Source organism: Pantherophis guttatus, chromosome 3 (genome assembly GCF_059756535.1).
Source record: "Pantherophis guttatus breed Tessera chromosome 3, ASM5975653v1, whole genome shotgun sequence".
NCBI classification, from domain to species: domain Eukaryota; kingdom Metazoa; phylum Chordata; class Lepidosauria; order Squamata; family Colubridae; genus Pantherophis; species Pantherophis guttatus.
This window is the reverse complement of record NC_142065.1, coordinates 114,219,688-114,242,961: the sequence shown is the minus strand read 5'-3', so window position 1 is coordinate 114,242,961 and position 23,274 is coordinate 114,219,688. Positions and strand designations below refer to the sequence as shown.

The 23,274-nt window shown below is 39.1% G+C and overlaps 1 protein-coding gene and 1 long non-coding RNA gene across 7 annotated transcripts in view; one reads left to right on the top strand and one right to left on the bottom strand.

Annotated features, from left to right (window-relative positions):
- Window positions 1–3,632, bottom strand: part of LOC117661269 (uncharacterized) — a 115,310-nt gene extending 111,678 nt beyond the window's left edge. For 2 of the 3 annotated variants that reach the window (XR_015733532.1, XR_015733533.1), the window contains exon 1: window positions 3,396–3,629. This is a non-coding gene — a long non-coding RNA (uncharacterized LOC117661269). Of the gene's footprint in view, window positions 1–3,395 lie in introns of all 3 variants that reach the window. The other variant, XR_004589938.3, reaches the window with a different exon arrangement.
- Window positions 3,633–4,142: 510 nt separating this feature from the next.
- SUCO (SUN domain containing ossification factor) overlaps window positions 4,143–23,274 on the top strand; it is a 455,138-nt gene continuing 436,006 nt past the window's right edge. For all 4 annotated transcript variants that reach the window (XM_060690206.2, XM_060690205.2, XM_087891196.1 and 1 more), the window contains exon 1: window positions 4,143–4,534. The gene's annotated coding sequence lies outside the window, so the exon portion shown is untranslated. The remainder of the gene's footprint in view (window positions 4,535–23,274) is intronic.

Below are 23,274 nucleotides of genomic sequence, written 5' to 3'. Positions count from 1 at the left end.
GACGGAACCAACCAAATGGTTCCGTCCTAGGTGCTTGATGGACCCCGAAAGGTTCCTGATGGAGCTTGGGCCATTTCCTGAGACTCTGGCTCACGACTCGACTGAGGACCTGGTGGTCGCCTGGGACAGGGCGGCTACTGCAGCCTTGGACCGCGTCGTGCCTTTGCGGCCTCTGACCCGATGCCGATCTCGTCTAGCTCCTTGGTTTTCCGAGGAGCTGAGAGAGATGAAGCGTCGGAAAAGACGCCTGGAGAGCGATTGGAGGACAAGCCGATCTGAATCTGACCGAACACAGGTGAGATCTTATATTAAGACCTACCTAGTGGCGATAAGAGCGGCGAAGTCTAGCTACTTCTCCGCTCTTATTGCATCTGCAGAGAACTGCCCAGCCCCGCTGTTTAGGGTGACCCGCTCCCTACTTCAGGTGGGGGTACAGGAAGATCCCTTAAAGGGTTGAGCTGAGGATTTTGTACAATTCCTGCATGATAAAGTCGCTCAGATTCGGAAGGCCTGGACTCCGATTGGGTAGATCCAGGGGAGGAGACAGGGGCAGGTCTTGAGAGCATTATCTGGGAAGAGTCTGACTCTGTGACTCCTGAGGACGTGGAAAGGATTCTGGGCAAGCTTAACGCTGCCACATGTTTATTGGACCTGTGTCCCTCCTGGTTGGTATTGGCCTCCCGGGAGGTTACACGAGGCTGGCTCCAGGGGATTATAAATGCTTCTCTGAGTGAGAGTGTCTTTCCCGCTGCCTTGAAAGAGGCGGTTGTGAAGCCCCTCCTCAAGAAGCCTTCCCTGGACCCAGGGAATATTATCAAATTATCGTCCAGTCTCCAATCTTCGCTTTGTTGCGAAGGTTGTTGAGAGTGTGGTGGCGTGACAACTACCCCGATACCTGGATGAAGTTGTCTATCTGGATCCGTTCCAGTTGGGCTTCAGGTCACGATACAGCACGGAAACGGCATTGGTCGCATTAGTTGATGATCTCTGGAGGGCTCGGGACAGAGGTTGCTCCTCTATCCTGGTCCTATTAGATCTCTCAATGGCTTTTGATACCATTGACCATGGTATCTTACTGCACCGGCTGGAGGGGTTAGGAATAGGGGGCACTGTGCTTCAGTGGTTCTCCTCCTTCCTCTCTGACCGTTCGCAGTTTGTGTTGGCAGGGGGGCAGAGGTCGACCTCGAGGCACCTTATTTGTGGGGTGCCGCAAGGGTCAGTCCTCTCACCCCTTCTGTTCAACATTTATGTAAAACCGCTAGGCGAGATCATCCATGGTTTTGGGGTGAGTGTTCATCAGTATGCTGATGACACACAGCTATACATCTCCACCCCAGACCACCCCAATGATGCCCTTGCTGTGATGTCCCGTTGCCTGGAGGCCATGCGGATCTGGATGGGGAGAAACAAGCTCAGACTCAACCCCTCCAAGACCGAGTGGCTGTGGCTTCCGGCGTCCCGGTATAGTCAGCTGGTACCATCACTGACAATAGGGGATGAGATCTTGCTCCCCACAGAGAGGGCCCGCAACTTGGGTGTCCTCCTGGATTCACGGCTATCTTTAGAAGATCATTTGACGGCCGTGGCCAGGGGTGCCTTTTATCTGGTTCGCCTGATCCACCAGTTGCGTCCCTTTCTGGATCGGGATGCCTTGTGCATGGTCACTCATGCCCTAGTTACCTCCCGTATGGACTACTGTAATGCTCTCTACATGGGGCTCCCCTTGAAAAGCACCCGGAGGGTCCAACTGGTCCAGAACGTAGCCGCGTGGGTGATTATGGGTGCAGCTCGTTATGCCCATGTAACACCTCTCCTACGCGAGCTGCACTGGCTCCCGGTGGTCTTCCGGGTGCAATTCAAGGTGTTATTTATCACCTTTAAAGCGCTCCATGGCTTAGGACCTGGGTACCTATGAGACCGTCTTTTGCCACCAATAGCCTCCCACCGACCAATTCGTTCTCGCAGGGAGGGACTACTCAGGGTACCGTCAGTCAAATTATGTCGACTGGCGACTCCCAGGGGGAGGGCCTTCTCTGTGAGGGCTCCAACCCTTTGGAATGAACTGCCCTTGGAGATATGGAATATCCCTGATCTCCGTGCTTTCCGCCGTGCCCTCAAGACACTGAGGGCTGATGTTCCAACAGGCGGGGCTGATGTTCCAACAGGAGGGGCTAAACATACGAACATGTGAATGATTTTTTAAATGTGATCTAATTCTGGGTTTTATTTAATTGACCAAACTAAGTAATAATTTTAATTAGCAATTTTATGATGTTTGTGTGTCTGTATTTTTCTTGACTGTACACCGCCTTAAGTCCTATGGGAGAAAGGCGGTATAGAAATATAATAAATAAATAAATAAATAAATAAATAAATAAATAAATAAATAAATAAATAAATAAATAAATAAATAAATAAATACAACTGATGCCCCTTTACATGAAATATATGCATTGTTATTGTGGCTTATTCATTTTATACTATTCTTGGCAATTTGGCAAAAAGTCTAAGAGTTAATATGATAGTAAATGTTTGAAGCAACCAATACCAAGATTGTCCATCCCTTCTGAGTTTAGTTCCACTGGATGATGGACACCTTCTCTCTTTGTTGAGGCCAAGGGAGGCTTCCCTAATGACACAAGCAGGGAAAAGTAGTGATTAAAACTTCCACTTTCTGGGGTCTCAAAGCCAGTTAGGCTCCCCACAGCTGTATTTACATTTTTAAATCATATATGTTAATTATGTTTATATAAATTAACATCTCATCTGGCTGTTAATGTACAATAGCCAAAATATGTTAAAAGAAAGCAATTCTGACTTTCCCATCCAGCACTAATTGAAGCCATTATAAAAAATAAAATTCTTGGTACAGTTAACTCTCAAAGTTCTGGTTTTATTTACATAGTCCAACAAACATCAATAAAGTATCATCATAAGTTGTTATTTGGAAGCTTCTTACACAGTAAGCATTTTTTTCTTTATAAGTGCCAAATTTACTGAGGATTTGGTCTTTTTACAAATAGGCATATCTCTATTCTTTCATAAACAGGATTTTAGGATGAAACCAAATTTTTTTTTAATAGAATTTTATAGCATTTATAGAATTGGTACCACAATCTATATAGTAAAATGTTTATAACTCAGATCTCAAACTAAAAGCTCTTTAAAAAAGCTAAGCAGGTCTTTAAAGGTCTGGGATTATATCACAGTTTTGCCTATTTCTTTTTTGCAACTGGGGTGCTACCACTGAGAAGACCACTTTGAATCTCACTGGGAAAGGGCATTGGTTGGAGAAAGCCCTCAGAGCTTTTCCATAAGGTTGCATATCCTTAGTCAAAGTTACCAGGATGATTTCAGTAAGGATAAATAAAAACAATCTAAGATCAGGAGGGTACCTGCCCTGATGCTCCAGGATCAATTCATCTTGATAGCCACAAGAACTAATTTGAAGCCTTAGGATGGAACGTTGAAAGGAGACTTGAGCTCTAGCAATGTTTCCAGTCAGCACAAATAGCTGGAAAAAAATAGGAAGAGCACATGTGGAACTAATTACTTATGTCGACTCTTTGACAAAGAACATTTCTGCAAACTTTTCATGGGGTCTTCATTTTCAGGAAGTGCCTATAATTACTGTGCAAGTCCAAAGTGGTCTGCTTTGGGGTTGCCTGTTCCAAGAATGGAAAAAAAAACTTTTAAAAAAATCAGAATGACCAAAAAATAAAAGAAAGCTCAACTAAAAGAATCTGAATGTTTATATGATTAGTTCCCTTAATAGTTGTTTCACCAGATCACTTTTTTTTCCCTTTCAAAGTTACGTTAATTCACTCCAAACTGAACTTGCTGCAGTAAAAGTATACTTCTTAAGTTTTTACAGCTTTTCCATAGTGGGGCCCATTTCCTGCTCAGTTGAAGAGAAAAACCTGGCCTCAAGATGAAATGACTGCTTAACATTACACTAAAACATCTGGTACCATTTTATACACAGACCCATGTCTGAGAGCAGGCAATTCCAGCGGTCTCACCAGCGGCACAGTGCATACCCAAACCTCCCTAGGGTGACATCATCCCATATATGGATGCTCAGGCCCAACCCTCCCCCCCCTCTCCTGGTCCTAAATTCATTGCCAGATCCACAGTCTACTGCAAATGTGCCACGTCAAGGCTAGAAACTGTAGCCCTTCAGTCCATTTGGAGAAGTGCGGAGAACAGACCCTGATGCAAGAAAGGAACTTTTTAACCCACAGGCGAAAGAAGGATTAATGTAACCCTAACCCCAACCTGCTCCGTCGCCCCAGTGTTCAGACTACCTGTTCAGGACAATGCTGTTGTACAGTAGTCTGCACATTGGTTAGACTGGGCAAGGGAATGCAGCGGTACCGAAGCCAGAGGAGGCCTTGCGAAGACCAGGATGGCTTCTTTCAACTTTTGAGACCCAGAGCTGTGACTTCACAGGTTTTGAATGCTAGGAAGTAGGGGCTCTGTCCGAGCACATGGGAAAAGGAAGACTTTTCAGTTCTGCATGGAAGACGTTCGGGTAAGGCCTCTGTACTTCAGATGAGCTTCTGACCTACCAAGAAAGAGTAAGGGAAAAAAGAGGGGATCTTCCTTACCTTGTTCTGGCAGGCAAGAATAGAGGAGCTCTCCTAGTTCAAGTGCAAGACAAACAAAAATAGAGCTTAAACCTGCAGTGCGCATATTAAAACCTAAAGAGTTATGGCAACAATGTATTTAGAAGTACAATTAAAACAGTGCTGTTTTGAAATTTTAAATTACTAATATTATTTATGTATTCCTTGTAAACTATTACCCATAACTAATGTTGAAAATGTATGTTTCACATTTTACTGATATTTTTTGATGTTCAGATATTTCAGAATTTAAAGTGGAATTTCAGAATATTATTTCTATTTGTACGAAAGAAAACTAAAGAAATTTAGCTCCAGCCTCATTAAAAAGCAAAGTTGCTTATAAAAAATATCTACACTTCCATTCTGATCCATGGAAAATATTTATTTATAAGTAGCAAAATCATGTCTACTGTCCCCTTCTCGCTAACAGAGATGCTCACATTTCAATGATATTGTGAGTATTCAACTTGTTCTATGCAAGCAAACCTCTAGACGCAGGCACACAGATAACTGCATGCAAATCAAGTATTAGCACATGCCTGAGATGGCAGGCAGAATCCACTCAGAGTGCAGAAATGGATCAAGCCTCTATGCATGAGATGCTCTTTGGTTTTCCACAAACAGCTAGATTTCTGGTTAGGCTACAGAGCGAATGCAGCCCACCTCTGCCCCTCTCTCCCTTCCACTCCAGCCATATGTCCTGAACAATAGCTATACCATATGGAGGCAAGAAATCACCCTAAGAAAAATTGTTCAGAATGGAGCGCCAGATTAAAACCTTTTTATCTTTTAAAAATGGTTCTAGTCAGTTTATTATCTTGCAAAACAATAACTACATGGAAGCGCTGCTAAGAAACTTTTGGCTAACAAGATGGAATTAGACAATGGAATCTGAGAGAAAGAGTTTGGTTCCTTTGAATGATGGTGCCTTGGTATTAGTAGCTCAGTGTTAATTAAGAGGTCTAAGTTGGGGAGGATACAGTTCTGTGTTCTTGGGCAATGAATCTCACTGATTAAATTGGAATTTGTAAATAGATGCAAACATTTCCTTTGGTGAGTTTCCAAACTATCCAAAGAACTGGGAAGGGGGGAGCATTCAGTACTGAATGAGGACTTCAGAATACTGTATGCAGAAAATGTTTATGCTGTGATTTGATCCATCTCAACTTCATAGGCCATTTCTCTAGACTTGCTATTTATTTATTTGAGGGGAGGGGGGAAATCCCTATTTCCATATTGTAATTTAATAAATGTTCAAATTCTCTATGAGAAAGATTTTTATGTTATAATTGCAAGCAAAGTATATCTTCCATGATTAAAAATGCAGTACTTCCTAAAAAAAAAAGTTAACTTTCTCTAGTAAAACTTATATAGTTTCAATATTTTATGCTTCATTGTGTTTAACATGTCTTGTTGTTATTCCAAACACAAGACTAAAGATTCTTATAGGATAACACAGCCACCGTGTGTCTCCTTCTTGGGGAAAATCCTAGACCCAAAAGAAGGAAAAGATGCTCTGCTCCAAAGGCAGTTTTCCTCGTGGAGTGAAGTGCTACTGAAGAGCATTTTCAATAAGGCAAAGAAAGCGAAACCCTTTCTTCACTTGTGCCATAATCCTGATTTGTTAGTTTTTTGCCTGAGATCTGTAAAGGAAAAACAAAATGTATCGATGCAGATAAATAATAGATGTGTTATCTACTTGGATACTATTACTTTTTTCAATAAGTTTACTACTGATCTGCCTGTCTATAACTATAATTCATTGTCACTGGTTCTGTTTTCTCATACTGGATATAAACCTATGCAGTCTGCTCTTGCACATTTTTCTGGATTTACTCCCAAGAAATCACGTATGCATTCTATATAAGATTTTATAACAAATGCAATCAACTGACTATTTCACTTTTTACTACATATAGTAAATAGCAAACATCCATTAAAAACCAAAAAGACAGAGCAATTGTTTTTTTAAAAAAGGAGTGATTCACTAAAACAATACATACACTTTAATATTTTTAAAAATCATTATTTTGATTACTAGATTAATTTTCTGATCAGTTTCTAGATTCGAAAATGTTAATAGGTTACTAGAAAAATGCCAAATAAAGTCCTTTGATTTAGGAAAAAAGAAGGTCCCTTTCCCCCGGATAACTGTAACAATTATTAATAATGAAGAATGTTGTACAAGTTTCCAACTATATATTATATAATTTTAAGTAACATTTCCATTGTAAAACTCATTGTGTCAATAAAAACAGGAGTAATATTACTGGCATCCACTATGTAAGAACTTGCTTTGCTGCATTTCCTTTCACATCCCTCATTATCACAACTCCAACCTCCCCCTGCCAAAAAAAAAAAAAAAAAATCTCTTACCCAACAATGCAGACAAAGAGGATGAACAAACAAAAATCAGGGAGGAGGGAAAATTCCCAGATAAGCAAAGAAGGAACTTTAGACTTCATGATAGGAATTATTTTGAGTTTTAAACTGATTTGAAATCATTATTATCAAGTAACAATACTTCGTAGGAACTAAAAAATATGAAGAGTCAAGAATGCTTAGTGAGTGATTTATAAACATTTGCAGATGTGATTATTGAGAAATGAAATTTGTAGATGGATTGCTGTAAAATTAAGGTTTCCTGGGGAATGAAAGTGCAGTTTTTAAAGTTTATTTAAGTAGGAAAGCAGAACCTTAGGCTGCTGGAAAATTCAAACTGAATTTAAGGTTTATGGGTCCCAGGACCATCTAATCATTCATTGCTACTGAACAATAGTCTGATGTAGGAAAAAATAGCCTTACAGTCCCTAATAAATTATCAACTACAATGTAGTTCTTCAGATTGAATATATTAAGCAGTCTGGATCTTTGTCTCTCTGTCGTCTATGAATATGATTTCACTGTAGAGAATAAATGAGAGAATAGGTGAAATTATTGAAGAGAAGTTACTGTTGTTTTAGAATTAAATGGTTAGGACACTACTTTCCTAAGTAGGTAATAATATATAGATCAAATAATTAATTTGGTGACTTCCATAAAGATCTTAAGAACATATCTAAATTCAAGTATCAGAATCAACAACTACAAATTGTGTTCCATTCATTCCTAGGTTCCTCTATTATTGCGTCAGAGCAATGATTCAAACCTTTTCACCAGTTCAATATTCAGAATATTTCACTGAGGTATGTTTGCAGACCACCCAAGTTTCCTTATCCTATAGAAGTTCTACAAAAGTAAACAAAATTCAAATTATAAAAACTAGAAACCATGTAAATAAAGACAAATAAGTAACATCACTCAGCAAGATTTATGAATTATAATAATCTTTCACATTTTCAGTGCTACCTAAATTTTCCAACTGTTCACATTACATAAATCCTAACATTTCTATTTATATGTTAATTAGCAAATGGTTTGTTTACTTGAAGCAAACAAACTCATGCAAATGGAATAGTTCATAGGAAATTGGTGAAGCATATTTTCATTAATGCTATATAACTAAAATCTACATGCTAATCTATATAAGTCCACTGTAGAAACATGTAGAATTATCTACAAATATAGGAAAGAAAAGATTAAGAAATAAAAATGTTAATGTAAACATGTATCTTTCCAGAACAGTTCTACAAATTAAATCTAGGTGATCACAAGCCAAAAATCTACCAATGAAAGGCCAATGTAACCTGTGAAACATCAGCTATCTACTGAACTGAGTTGGAACAATTTTATGAATTTATTGCATTCACTTCAGTTCAGAGTCTTAATTATTAACAATGTTTCATAAGAATTTATAGAGTATTATGAAACCATGTTGGAACATAGCAAGAGCTATATATAGCAATATAATTATAAAAAAATTAGTTTTAACATAAACATGTATGCAATACTCTCTCTCCCCCTCCCCCCCCACACACGGCAAGATATCAGTAGAATCAGAGGTAAAATGGTGGCTTCAATTGTTGTGTAGCTATCACGATATAACGAACATTATTTTAATTCTAAATTAATAACAAAATGTGGGTGTGGGTGTTAATAAGTTTATCACTAAGAACTGAGAGTGTTAGCCTTTCTTTGTGTGCAATAAATTATGTGAGAGAAGTAGAATATGAAATCTGTGAATTTTTAAGTTATGAAACTATCACATGCACCATTTAGGAAATGGTTTCTCCCATATGCAAGACATAATTTTCATTTTTAAGTATTGTATGTAGATTTGGTAGACTTCTCTACCAAAATCCTTGTGGGGATGCATCTTTCCTCTTAATAGCAAGTATTTTACTGTTTTAAAGAGCAACACCCCATGATCACAGAAGGATCATCAAGACTGCAGACATTTCAGGATTCAGAAATTGTTCTTTGAAAAGATGTTTAGGGCCATGTTTCCTTGTAGTCTCTGTATATTGTGCAGCAAATCTTTTAAAAATAACCTTGTAAAAGATATATTCTGAATAAAGTAAATATAGTCTCTGTTTGATAGCTCTTTAATGCATTAAAGTTTACTTTTGTAATGTGTCTTTCCCTGCAACAAAGTCAGTGCTCTTAATCCCAGAGTTCCCTGTTGGAGGCAATGGGCTGGCTGGATAGAGTTGTCATGTGTCTGCCTGTCTACACTTGCTGTGCAGAACATCCTCTCACCTGTACAGCAGGCACAGACAGGCAGTCACATGACAATCCAGCCTGAATGACAACCAGCCAGTAAGAGAGCCACTCTGACCAGAGCATCTTCATCACAACATTTCTGGATCTCAGTATGTTGGTTCAAGTATTAAAATCATGTATACAGTTGTTTACTAGTTTGTACAAAGTTTTGAAGAAAGTCAGATATGAACAGTACCTACAAAACTACAATAAAACCAACTGCTGAAATCTTTTTTTACTGTGCTTTCTATGGTTCTCTTTTCCTAGTGACCTTTTGAGTAGTTCATACTAAAATACAGTATCCTCTGTTTCACGGCACAACTGCAAAAGAAGATGGATGACACCATCTCTAGTTATGTCAAAACATGGAGCAAAACAACAAAATTTTGTTATTCTTTATATTCATCAATCACAAAACAACTTTAGAGGACACAAATTTTAATGCACTGATGCCCACACTTTAAATAATTTCATTTAATTTAATCTCAGGATACTCGGATATTGCCTTGTAAGCAGTGAGAATGAAATCCATTATTTTCTCTTTGTATATAAAGTGGAGAGAGAGAGTGAGAAAGAGGGAGGGAGGGAGCGAGGGAGGGAGCGAGAGAGAAACAGGCATGCATGTGGGGATGCCCTTATCTAGGGGGGTTTAACCCAAGTTTTTTTTATCTTGTTAGCATTTTAGTTGTGTTAGAAATATAATGGCATGCTACTTGTATGTAATGTGATGCTGAAAAAGATGATTTTGATGCACATTTTTCTGGTTTTATTACATATCCTAAAAAAACACACACACAATGAAAAAACAATTTCAGTGCATTTTGAAAGTATCTGGGGATATGACAGCAAAATAACTTGGTCATGTAAGTATGGGAATGTGTGTGTGCATATGTTCATTAAACTAGGGCATGGAGATGAAGAAATAAGTAAAATGAATAAGGACAGAGAGCATCCAAAGAGAAGAAAATGATGTAGAATATTTGGAGGGCATTGGGGAAACACATACTAAATTGATGCTTGTACATCTGTTTCACCAGCCTGAAATATAAATCAATATACCTGCTTACTGGAGCAAAGGAAAGTGTATCAACAACTAAAGTTGCTATATAACTATTCTCCATTGCCTTATTTTCAAGAAAATATCAGTATGTACCCCAAGGCCTTTCAGTTAGGATAATTCATTTTTCCTGACTGCCATGATAACTATGGTGCTGTCATAATAGATCCTTGGCCCAATATATCTAATGGATATCCTTGGATGTAGCTTTCAGGGTGAGGAGAAAAATGATGATTTGAATGAGATGAAGTCAACATCAATTCCCTCCTCGAGTTAGGTCACATTCTGCAAAGATTTATGGTAGTTTCTATCCATTTTCTCTTTGCAAGTGGGAGAGGGATTGTTTAAATGGTCTGCACGTGGAAGTTGAAGGGAGCTTTCCTATGGATTTTCTTCTTCATAAATCTAATGCATCTGTCACTGCCTGCTCCCAGTGGCTTGTACATCTGATAAGTGACATCACCTTCTTCTGGAGAAAACAACATTCTCCCCAAAGCAGGGCAATACAAATTACAGTCCTCCAAGCCTTGCCTGAAGCCATTTAAGCTTCTCAAAAACTTGCCTCCAATTGCAGATTTTTAATCTGACAGAAAAAGTCTTATTGGGAGAATGATCATTTTAGTTGCAATTAATTACTTTACATAGTATTTGGGACCACACTGCTGAGCATATCACTCAAGTGTTGAATGAGTTTAGGATTAAGGCTGCAATTCCAGCCCTCGAAGGATCAGATTTGTAATTTGAGAGGGCTTCTGGCTCTGCTGTTGTAACTAGAGATATAAAGTGATTTATTCTGAAGTTAAGGGAATTACCCCTAATCAGTTCAGGCCAATGAATTACTTACTTAAACCATAAGTTTCCAGAACAAAGAAACAGTCCCTTCGCCAAGCCTCACAATTTGCCAGCTTTAATGGTTTGCAAATAGACATGCCTTGCAACAGTTATTCATATAGCCCCTTTTTAGGTTATTACAATACAAGTGGACCTGCACTGGGAACCCATCAGCTAATTGAGAATTGGTAATAATTGATAACTGATAATTGGTGATAACTGATAATAGCTTTTTGTTACCAATATAGTTGCCAATCTCAGGTGTAATTCCAACTTTGAATATTATGTAGACTAGATCACATTATCTAAAAGAGCATTTTCTTTCATTTTTGCCAATTGGGCCCTAAAGACCTTTTTTAAGGCCCTCTTCTAAATAAAGTCTGCATGTAACTGAGTACTCAGTTTATAGTGGCAGAATCCTGGTGGAGTATGCTCACTGCCTAATGCCTCTATTCAGATTTATTTTTTATACCAGTTGATAATCTTATTTTATCAGTTATTTTAAAAAACGTCATATTTTTAGATCAGCCTTCTCCAGAGGTATTGGCTCTATCTTCTATCTGGATATCAAGAAAGCACCACATTGTATACTATTATTTTAATTCTTCACATTGATTTATGGTAGTTTTATTACTTTATTTTTATCATTTCTTGCAAGCTTTATTATTACATATTTTTGTTGTGTCTCAGAAAACTGCCTAGAAACTGAATTTACTTGGAATTCTAAAAGTATAGTTAACAAACTTAGTACTTAAGACTGCAAAAGGTATACTTACAGAGGGGAAATTAGATCATGTCTAAAATCAGGAGTGAAAAGCAGCATCTTGTTCAATAGATAAGCAGACATTCTACAGTCTAGCCATCTCCCCAAACCTGACTCTTTAGAACAGGGGTGTCAAACTTGCAGCCCACGGGCTAGATGTATCACAGGCTGCCCCGCCCGCCCAGTTTAGCAAAAGGGAAAAAGTCCCCATATGTTACATGACAATGCTGTGATGACACGAGTTTGACACCCCTGTGTCAGATCCCTAAAATTGATACTGCTATTCAATTGGAGGAAGGGGGAGACTTGGATTCGATTTACTAGCATTGCCTGTGTCAACAGATATTTTACAACCTATATCCTGGCGCCAAAGAGCCCTGAGATCCTCTTTACCTGGAGGAATTTTTATGATAGCCATGTGGGTTGTTTCACTTTAAAGGATAACAGTGTGAATGCATGGTTGTTCGGGTTCTCAGGGAAACTGGGAAAGAAAGCTTCTTCACACTTGTGTATTGGCTAAAATCTGCATTCTGACTTAAAGGGAGGGGTCTCAACTGCTTTAATCCTATTTGTCTTGCCTAAGGGTATTCAGATCTTGCTTTAACCGGGTGGCTATCACTTCTGCTTAATAAAAGGTCTCTTTTGAACAACCACGTTTCAAGAGTTTTTACTTTCTTAAGTTGGAAGGAGAGGCAATCCTTACACCCTGCTTTAGAATAACAATTTTGGATTTCCCCCGCCACCCAGCTGATGATGCCATGGAAATCCACCTGAGAACAGTACCTGTTACTGGCCTTGTTCCTGAGGCAGAAGATAGTAAGCATATTTCAAAATATATCTATATAATTTTGGTCTGCTTCACAAACTGAAGGAAAACAGCTATAAACAAGAGGAAGTGTCCAGGAACAATGTCCTGTCATTTCCTCCTCATTACTTTTCAGCATTTCTTCTCTACTATTCAAACTCTCTTCACGTGTTCATCAGGGGTGGGTTCTACTTACCTTTACTACTGGTTCGCAACGGGGCCGCGTGCACAGAAGCTTCTGCGCATGTGCAGAAGCATTTTGATGATGTCAGGGTCAATGGGCGGAGCCTCCTGCCAGTTTTACTACTGGTTCTATAGTATAGTATAGTTTATTGAATAGCCCCAAGGCCTTTTCAAACAAAACAGAAAAGAAAAGGGGAAAAAGATAAAAGTTACAAAAATAGCAATCTAAAAATATATGATAGATGACATTAAAATTTTACAATATCAAATTTCAATAGCTAAGTTGCCAAGACTAGATAACCCAAATAGGATAGCTCCTCTCTAACTGAGCTCATCTTCCTTACAATCAATAATTTTTTTTTTGATATAACTGGCTCGTATTGCTGTCATTCTTTTAAGGTATCGAGTGATCGCTCTTACCAGAGGAGGAGAGTCAGCCCTCAACAGAAATGCTAATTTTTGGCTTATATTCCAGTGGGGAAATTTATTTATAATTGGGGACAGATATTGTTTTCTTACTTCTTGATAGAGACTACATTTGAATATTATATGCGCCGTGTCCTCCACGACGTTTACCCCACATATGCATATTCTTTTGTCATACGGGATTTTCCGATAATGGCCGAATCTAACGTTGGTATCTAGAAGTTCGAATCTAAACTTAACAAATAACTGTCTCTCCACTGATGGCATTTCTAAATGTAAATACTTTTCCAGAGTGAAAGTTGTTTTAACTGCTGTCAGCAGTTTAAGGGAATGATTAGTTGAAAGGGTTGCCATGTCCATTTGCCCATGTATATCTTTAATCCGTTGTTTAACTTGGTTCAGTGTGTCACACAATGGGAACCCTACACCATATCGGTTCAATATTTCTGACAGCCGGGTTAGCCAGGAATACCTTTGAGGATTTGAAATCTGCTGTTCCTCTAGACATATTTTAGGGAGTCTGCTGGCATCCATCTGGGTCATTTTTAGCCAGTAGGCTACCGCCCTAGTGATTGTATAGAACCAGCGTGAACCGGGGGCAACCCACCACTGGTGTTCATAGATATTGCAAGGAGGGCAAGTGACAAAATACATATCATGGTCCACACTCCACCTTTTATTTCAATTTTTTAAAATAATATTATAATTGCATCTTTTATTTTGAGTTGAAATGGAGGTAGTTTACCTGATTTTAGTGAACTGAGATATTAGGTTAAATTTATTTGCTTGTCAATTTCCTCTCAATTCTGTACATAGAATTCTGTATGTTCTGTACATAGATTTAGTCTGATGTTTGCATTTTTGTTAAGGATGATGTGGTTGATTCTGGTCAGTGTGGAATCAGAATGGCAGATATTGACAGTACTGTAAATACTGTTTCAGAATGAATTATTTTTCAAAATTTGCTCCCTGCTTTCTCCACCCTACAATTTGCCTTATCCATTGTGTCCTGTATCCCCTTGCCTAAAGTTCGACTTCTATTGGTTTATAACCTTCATTCAATTTTCTGGAACTGATCATGTATTATCTTCCTGCTTTTGAAGGGAGACTTAAATCTCTCTCTTCCTTGTAAACTCTGTGGCTTACACAAATGCCATTAGGACAATTTCTCTATATCTGTACAATAAATTTTATGAACACCCAACAACAAAGACTTGTCAGAAAATTAAGCTGTTAACCATAATATTAATTCATGTTATATTTGTATGTAAAAGAGTTCAAAATGATTTAAAGTTTTATTTTTGCAATGATCATCTCCTTAACAATTCGCCTTCAGTACTTTATCACTAAGTAATTAACTGAATGCAGACTATTTACTGTCCTTAATTATCACAGTCACAGCAAGTGATTTAGTATTTTTGGGAATAAAGTCTCCCAGGACACACAGCCTCTCAAATACAGATATACAGTATATACAGTAGATTGTATATACCCGTGATGTCGAACCTATGGCACACGTGCCACAGGTGGCATGCGAAGCCATATCTGTGGGCACGCGAGCGTTGCCCTAGCTCAGCTGCTACACGCATGCGCACACTGGCCACCTGATTTTCGGGCCTTCTGGACCCACTGGAAGTCGGGAAATGGGCTGTTTCCGGCCTCCAGAGGGCCTCTGGGGAGGTGGGGAAGGCCGTTTTCGCCCTCCCCAGACTCCAAGAAAGCCTCTGGAGCCTGGGGAGGGCGAAAAACGGGCCTACTGGGCCCAGCGTGCCATCGCATACCAAAAGTGGGGGGTCCCTCGGGGGTGTCATGTGTGCATGCGTGGGGGGTGGGGTGCATTGAATTATGGGTGGGGGCACACACATGCGTGATCCCCCTGGGCTCCCCCCGCTTTTGGCACACAACAGCAAAAAGGTTAGCCATCACTGGTATATACAAAGCTTCTTTACTTTTCTAACTTGCTGCACTGGTGTAAAAAATCCATAAGTATTAAATTACTGAATCTCTGTTGACCCTGAAGTTGGCATAAGTGTAGCCATATTTTATTGTAGCCTTTGTATGGTTTTTTATTAGCGTTTAGGTTTGTAAGTAAATGAATTTAATAATTCTTCAGGCTTGCCACTTTCTAACTGTTGAAAGGGGGGTTGTAAAGATAAAGGAGGAATGTTATGTCTAGGTGGCATTCCTTTCCCGTGGGAACAGAGAAGATGCCTGAAGTTGGATGAAGGTGGAGTTTGGAGTTACCGGACTGTTGGACCTGAGGATTGATTGGAGATTGTGCCTCAGGGGGGAAGTTTCATACTTTTGCTTTTATTGGGTGTAATTCTGGATCCTGCCCAGAGTCAGAATTACACCAACCCCTTGCCAATTTAATGTGTACCTAAACAGGTAAATAGAGTTTGAAAAGAAGATTGATACCTTGGGCTTTATTTTTTGGCACATGTTACTTGGAGGTTTGACATTATTCCGACATTGCATGCCAGGTGGACGTCTGTCCCAAGATCCAAGCTGACTGAGGAGCTGCAGGGGGGATCCAGCTGATTGAGAGGGACCTGCTGGGACAAGCAACATTTCCAGACCCACTGGTGGATCACTCCCTCACCACGTCCAGAGCTACCATCCTGGAATGGAGGTCCACTGGAGCAATTGATCTACGTGAGACTGGAGAGTGGCAGTACCAAACCATGATGCGTAGCCAGATATTCGAGGGATTGCCCGACCAATTAGAGCAGCTGAATATTAGATGGGAAGCCTGAGACCAACCAGCGCTGCAAATGCCTCCCCGAAAGGGAGCTTTGAGCCATCAACCCCAGGTTTGACACAACTGATTGGAGAAGGAAGCCCCCCCAGGAGAACCTGGTCTACCACCACTGAAGCTCGAGCAGCCAGCCCTCCTGCACCAGGGTTGTCTCATATCAGGCAAAGAAGCCAGGAGAGACACTATCGAGGAACCAGTCCTCCTCCACAGCTGCAGTTCCCTCCAGCCGACCAAATTCCCCCTGGATGGGCATATTACCCCAACTGAGGATGGGTGCAAGACTGGGATCAACAGGTGGCAGCCCAATTACTGGCACCACTGCCACCAGTGCCTCCTGCTAGGGTGAATGCACCCCCACCCTTTAAACCAGTTTTCGATGGGACCGCTAGCAAGCTTGCTTACTTCCTGAATTGAGCATGGTCTTACATTGATCGTCATTGGGATGAGTTCCACAATGTCAGCAAGATTGTCTCTGTCTTGGGTGACAATTTAGAAGATGAAGCATCTGAGAGGTTTGCCTAACTTCATGATGAAGGTGCCCTGGAGTTGGATAATGTGGATGACTTCCTGCGAGAGCTTTGGGCCCAATTTGAGGACTCCTCTCGAACCCAAGAAGCAGAGGCCAGAATTAAAATGATGAAGCAAAGGGGCTGGCCCACAAAAGAAATTGTGCAAGAATTCCACCATCTTGCTGAGAAGTTAAGAAATTGGCCTGAATGAATTCTCATGCATTACTTCAAAGAATGCCTTGATGAGGAACTATTAAAAATATGCTTATGCTGAGTGCCAGGAGAACGGATCGATGAGTGGTACCGGGTGGCCATTGCCATGGACAATGAAGCAAAACAACATTGCAGAGCCACGCCGGAGAAGCAGCCCCAGAGACAACTTGGATGACATACCACCCCTTGTCAAATAGAAGAATGTCCCAGAGGGACTACAACCAACCCCATCAAATGCTTGCTGGTCCCCATGCCACAAATGACAGCACCTACTCCAGCCAAACCAAAAAGGGGTCCCAGAAAACCAGCCGAGAAAGGCAAGTTCATCTGACAAGACATGGAGGTCCCCTTCTCAGATGCCAAAAGAGAAAAAGGAACTCCAGCTCCCTATTTGCCAATAATACAAAGTGCAGACAGCGAAGAAGATGACCCGATGGTAAGTGAAGCCATCCGCCCTTTCCTGATAAAAGCAAGATTAACTTTGCCAAGAACAGGTACCCATGGGGATATAGAAACCATCATAGACATGGGCTGCAGCCGTTGACTCATCAGCCCGGGAACAGTAGTGAAATTGGGGATAAATACAAAACCCCTAAGAAATCTTATTTGATTTGAGCAAGTAGATGGGTCACTAATAGGAGGCCAACCCACCATGCTTGTTACCAAATAGCTAAAACTAGAGATGGGGAAACATGGGGAGCTAATTTATAGTAGTACCAAAAATGATCAAGTCAACCCTTGGGCATCGCCTGGTTGGACAAATGGTGTCCCACTATTATTTGGGAAGGCGGCTATCAGAAACTCAAATTAGTGCTCTGCCCTGAACCGCCTGCAAACCCATCACATGAACAGGCAAACAGGCAGCAAATCCCTGGCGATCGAAGGGAGATGACAGCAGTGGTATCAGGACAACCCCCTAGGACCCCACAGATCCCCAGGGAATACAGAGATTTGGAAAAGGCCTTTAGCAAAGAAGAATGCAATATATTACACCCCCTACCAATGGTGGGTTGCTCCCAGTTCTGTCCGGTTCTTTAGAACTGGTAGTAAAAGTGGCAAGACTTCCGGTTGAACTTCCTGCACCTTCGATGTGAGATCCGTAACCTCCGCGGGTCTGTTCCGAGCTCTCCCTGTCGAGGGCTTCACTAGAAGCCATAGCCACTTTGGAGGGCTGGTGAAGCAAAAGGGGACTGCTTTGCAGGTCGAGGGGAGCCACATCTCCGCTCCCTGACTCGGAAAACTCCCTCATCTGAAAACTAGGAGCAGCGGCAGTCAAAATGGCTGCCATGAAGCTGGGGAACAGCCAGAACTTTTTTTAAAATCAATTTTGGGCCTGATTCTAATGGTTCCTCCACTATAAACACCAGATCATCGGCAAAAGCCTGAAGCTTATATTTTTCTGTCTTTATCTTTAACCCTTTTATTTCTCAATCCTCTCTAATACTCTTCAAAAGCGTTTCTAAAGTTAATATAAATAGAAGTGGGCATCCTTGTCTCACCCCTTTTGTTATATTGAATTTTCCTGTCATATCTTCATTCATAATTACCCTCACCGTTTGTTTTATGTAAATTTTTCCAATCATATTTTCAAATTTAGTCCCAAATTCCATAAATTTCAACTGATTTAACATAAATTTCCAGTTCAAATTATCAAATGCCTTTTGGGCATCAAGGAAAACCAGTGAAGCTTGTTTTTCCGGATGTGCTTCATAAAACTCTAGGGTATTTATTATTGTTCTCGTATTGTTTTTGATTTGTCAAACTGGCAGGAAACCGTTTTGATCTGAATATATATGTTTGTTCAATATTTTTTTTGTTCTTTCAGCTATGATTGACATAAATATCTTGTAATCAGTATTTAACAATGAAATTGGTCTATAGTTCTGTGTTTGTTGATGATCTGTATCATCAGGGTGATGGTTGCTTCTGTCCATGTTTTAGGTATATTTGCCTGTTCTAGAGCCTCATTGAATATTTCCAACATCATCCCTCCCAGCATTTCTTGAGTGTTTTTATATAATTCTACTGGGAGTCCATCCGGGCCCGGTGTTTTGTTGTTTTTTTGTTTTTTCATTGCCATTTCAAATTTTGTTTCAGTTATCAGTCTTTTTAATATTCCTTGTTGTTCCTCTGTAATTTTACACAAGTTTGTTCCCTCTATATAGTCTTTAACTTTTTCTTCTGCTATCTCTTCCTGACAGTATAGATTTGAGAAAAACTTTTGTATAATTTCCTTTTGGTCCTCCCTTTTGTGTTGGGTTATTCCATTTTCATCTTTCAATTGATATATCATTCTTTTATCTTTTTCTTTTTTTAATTTATAGGCCAACCATCTACCCGTTTTATTTGCATGTTCAAAAAAATTTTGTTTTGACATCTTTATTTTCTGAGCTATTTCCTTTTGGATTGTTAAATTTATTTTATGTTTGACTATATTCCATTCCTCTTTTATTTTTTTTTATTTTGGGGATCTTCCTGTAATTTTCTTTCTAACTTTTTAAGTTCTTCCTGTAGTTTTTCTTGTTGACATTTCCTTTCCTTCTTCTTCCTTGCATTATAAGCCATTGTCAGTTCGCGGATGTATGCCTTTAACATGTCCCAGAGGTTTTATATTGATGTATCTTCTTTTTTATTTACACTAAAAAATATCTTCAACTCCTTTTCCAACTTCTGTTTGTATTCTTTGTCTTTGCATATATTTTGATTCAATGTCCATCTTTTAAATCTTTTTTGTCCTTTCCATTTTACAGTTATTGGGTTATGGTCTGCCCACTTGTTTACTCCTATTTCTACTTCTTCCAATCCTGTCCGTATTTCCACTGTCATCCAAAGCATATCAATCCTGGACCAGGATTGATGTGGGTGTGAATAACATGTATATTGGCTCTCTTCACTATACATTTCTCTCCATACATCTCGCAATTTTAGTTCTGTTGTCATATTAAAGAATTCTTTTGGTAATATATCTTTCTTTTTTTATTTTTCTTGTTACTCTTGTAATCTTTTTTGATATCCACTATTGTGTTATAGTCCCCAATTAAACAAATATTATCATATCCTAATTCTATTATTTTATTGTGCATTTTTTAAAAAAAATCATGTTGATTTTTATTGGGAGCATATATTACTATTAATAACAATTGTTTTTGTTCGACTTCTAATTCTACCATTAACATTTTACCTTCTTTGTACAAATGAATTAACTTTCATTTTTATTTTTATTTTTTGATTTGATTTGATTTATATGCCGCCCTTCTCCAGAGACTCAGGGCGGCTTACAATGCATTAAGCAATAGCCTTCATTTTATTGTTTCTTTTACATATATAGCAATTCCTCTTTTTTTCTTTTGTATTAATGATGTATATAGTCTTCCTTATTTTGGGTTCTCTAATAGTTTCTGGTATCCTTTTTTAATGTGTACTTCTTGAAGGCATATCACGTCCATTTCAAGTTTTTTTAATTTAGTAAAAATTTGTGTTCTTTTTTTTTTTGGCGCATTCAAACCATTTATGTTTACAAATAAGAGATTTATTGCCTCTACCATTTCTTACTGAAGTTGTTTTTTTGTGTTTCTTGTCTCCCTTTTTACTCTCCCTCTCGCTCCCTCTTTTTCTTCTTGTTCTTTTTCCTGTATTTTTCTTATTTCTCTTTCTCTTTCCATTTCTTCTATTTGATCTTCCTCCTGGCTTTTGCTCTCTGATTCTTCCTTGCTTTCTTGTTCTTCTTCCTGTGAAAGATAACCTTTTTAAAATTCTTGTGCTTTCTCTACCGTGTCCGCTCTGTATTTTCTGTCTTGCCATGTAATAAGTATGCCATCTGGTATTAACCATCTAAACATCACTTTATATTTGGTCAGTTGGGTTATCAAAAATTGGTATTGTTGTTGTTGTTGATTCCAGATTCTTCATGGTATCTGCTTCAAAATTATAATTTCTTTATGTCAGTTATTGCATACTTGTTAATATGTATATGAAAATTAAAACTTTGTGTAAAAGGTAGGAGTAAATCAGCTGAGCCAGCGAGGGCTGGAAGTTCTGTCTCTCCGGGTGCCTGAAGATGTTTCTGGCACACTCTTGCTAGCCCCAGCCCTATCCATGGCACCAGGCAACCTTGCAGCAGAGGGCCCCTCTCTTCCAAAGCTCATCTTGTGGCTCTGGAGCAAGCAGCAAGCACAGTTTCCACTCCGCCAGGCCTGGAGCTTGGCTGTTGCTCAGGCTGCTGCTACGATGAGGTAGAAAGCCATGCGGCCCATGAGAATTGGGTCTACCCCACCACCACCACCACCCCGCCTCTACCTGGTGGCTGCTGCTTGAGAAAAGGATGATCAGCAGGCAATTCTGGAAGATTGTGGGAAGCGCATGTTTATGATAGAAGCAGAGCACCGCCTGTCCCTTTCAAGCAATCAAATGTCTCTCTGTGTGTGAGTGTTTGTGCATGAGTGAATGAGAGGGAGAGAGAGCAAAAGAAAAAGAAACAATGGAGGGGAGTAACAAGAATTACAGGCAAAGAGAGATTCACAGGTTGGCATTGCAGCAGGACAGATATGGGATAGCAGAGCTCCGCAGAGTACCAGGAAACCCAGCTTGCCAGGATACCCTTTGGCCATGATGGCAAACCTATGGCACGTGTGCCACAGGTGGCATGCATAGCCATATCAGCGGGCACGTGAGCTCAGCAGCTAATTTTCGGGCCTTCTGGGCCCACCAGAAGTAGGGAAACAGGCTGTTTCCTGCCTCTAGAGGGCTGGGAGGGAGGCCCATTTTTTTCTGTCCCCAGCCTCCAGATGCTAGAGCCTCCAGAGAATATCATTGATATTCTTTCTTCTAATGCTTTTTTAAATTTTTCTGAAATCTTAGATATTTTAACTTTTTCTAGATATTGTTCTATCTTTTCCTCTGCAACTGTCTCTTGTTGATATAATCTTTTGTAAAATTTCTCAATTATTTTTTTCTTTTCCTCATTTTGGTAACATAGATTTCCATCTTGGTCTGATAGTTGGTCTATTAACTTCTTTTCTCTCTCCTTTTTCATTTTATATGCCAACCATCATCCTAGTTTATTTGCATTTTCAAAAAAAATTGTTTTGTTGATTTTATTTTATTCGCCAAATCTTCATTTTCCATTAAATTCAATTTGTGTTTTTGCAAATCCATCAAGTTCTTAATTTTTTTATTCTGTGGATTTTTCTGTAATTCCATCTCTAACTTCTTAAACTCCTCTTCCAGTTTCTTTTTTATTTGTCTATCCTGTTTGTTCCATTTTCCTAAATATGTCATTGTCAGTCCCCTGATATATGCTTTACTAGTATCCCACACATTTTGTAATGACATATCCTCTTTTCTATTTTCTTTAAAGAAAAAAGTCAATTCTTTTTCCATATACTGTTGAAAATTCTTTTCATTTAATAATTTTTGATTTAATGTCCATCTCATTCTTTTCCTCTGCCCCTTCCATGTCATTGTTATTGGGTTGTGGTCTGCTCATGTCCTTTTTCTATATCAATCTTACGTAGCTTGGATATTAATTCTGTTGACATCCACATCATATTTATCCTTGACCATGACATATGTCTATTTGAGTAAAATGTGTACTGCTTTTCTTTCGGATATATTCTTCTCCAAACATCCTGCAAGTTTAATTCATCAGACATTGTAAAAAATGTTCTAGGAAGCGTCTTTCTTAACTTCTTATCTGTTTTTGTGGATTTGTAATCTAACTCTTTATTTACAATTGCATTAAAGTCTCCTATTATACATACATATTCATATTCTATTATTTTTCTATGTAGTTTTGCATAGAATTCTTCTTGATTCTCATTTGGAGCATATATTGCTACTAACAATATTTTTTTTTGTTCATTACTATTTTGACAATTAAAACCCTTCCTTCCTCATTTTCAAATATTTGTTTAGATTGAATTTCGTTTTGATATATAGTGCTACTTCTCTTTTACTTTGGCAAGCAAGCATTGTATATAATGTTCCCAGTTTTGTCTGCTCCAAAAGCTTTTTATGTTGCTTTCTAATATGCACTTCTTGCAAGCATATAATCTCTAATTTTAACTTCTCTAATTTATTTAAAATTCTTCTTCTTTTTATTGCTGAATTTAGTCCATTTATATTTATTGATATTATTTTTATTTCTTCTTCCATATCCCACTTATTTATTTGTTTAGTGGATCTAGTCATTCTTATCTCCCTTTGTTCTTTCACCTCTTTCACTCTTGCTCCTTCTCTCATTGCTCTTTCTTCTTGTTCTTTGGTTATCTCTTTTGGTTGTTCCATTTTCTCCTCCTGGTATCCAGTCCCTCTTTCTTCTCTCAATCTCTCCTCCTCTTGGGATCCTATATACTGTTCATAAAATAATTCTGTTTTCTCTATTGCATCTAATCTATGTCTTTGTTCCTGCCAGTTCACCAAGATTCCTTTTGGTACCAACCATCTAAAACTCTCTCCTCTT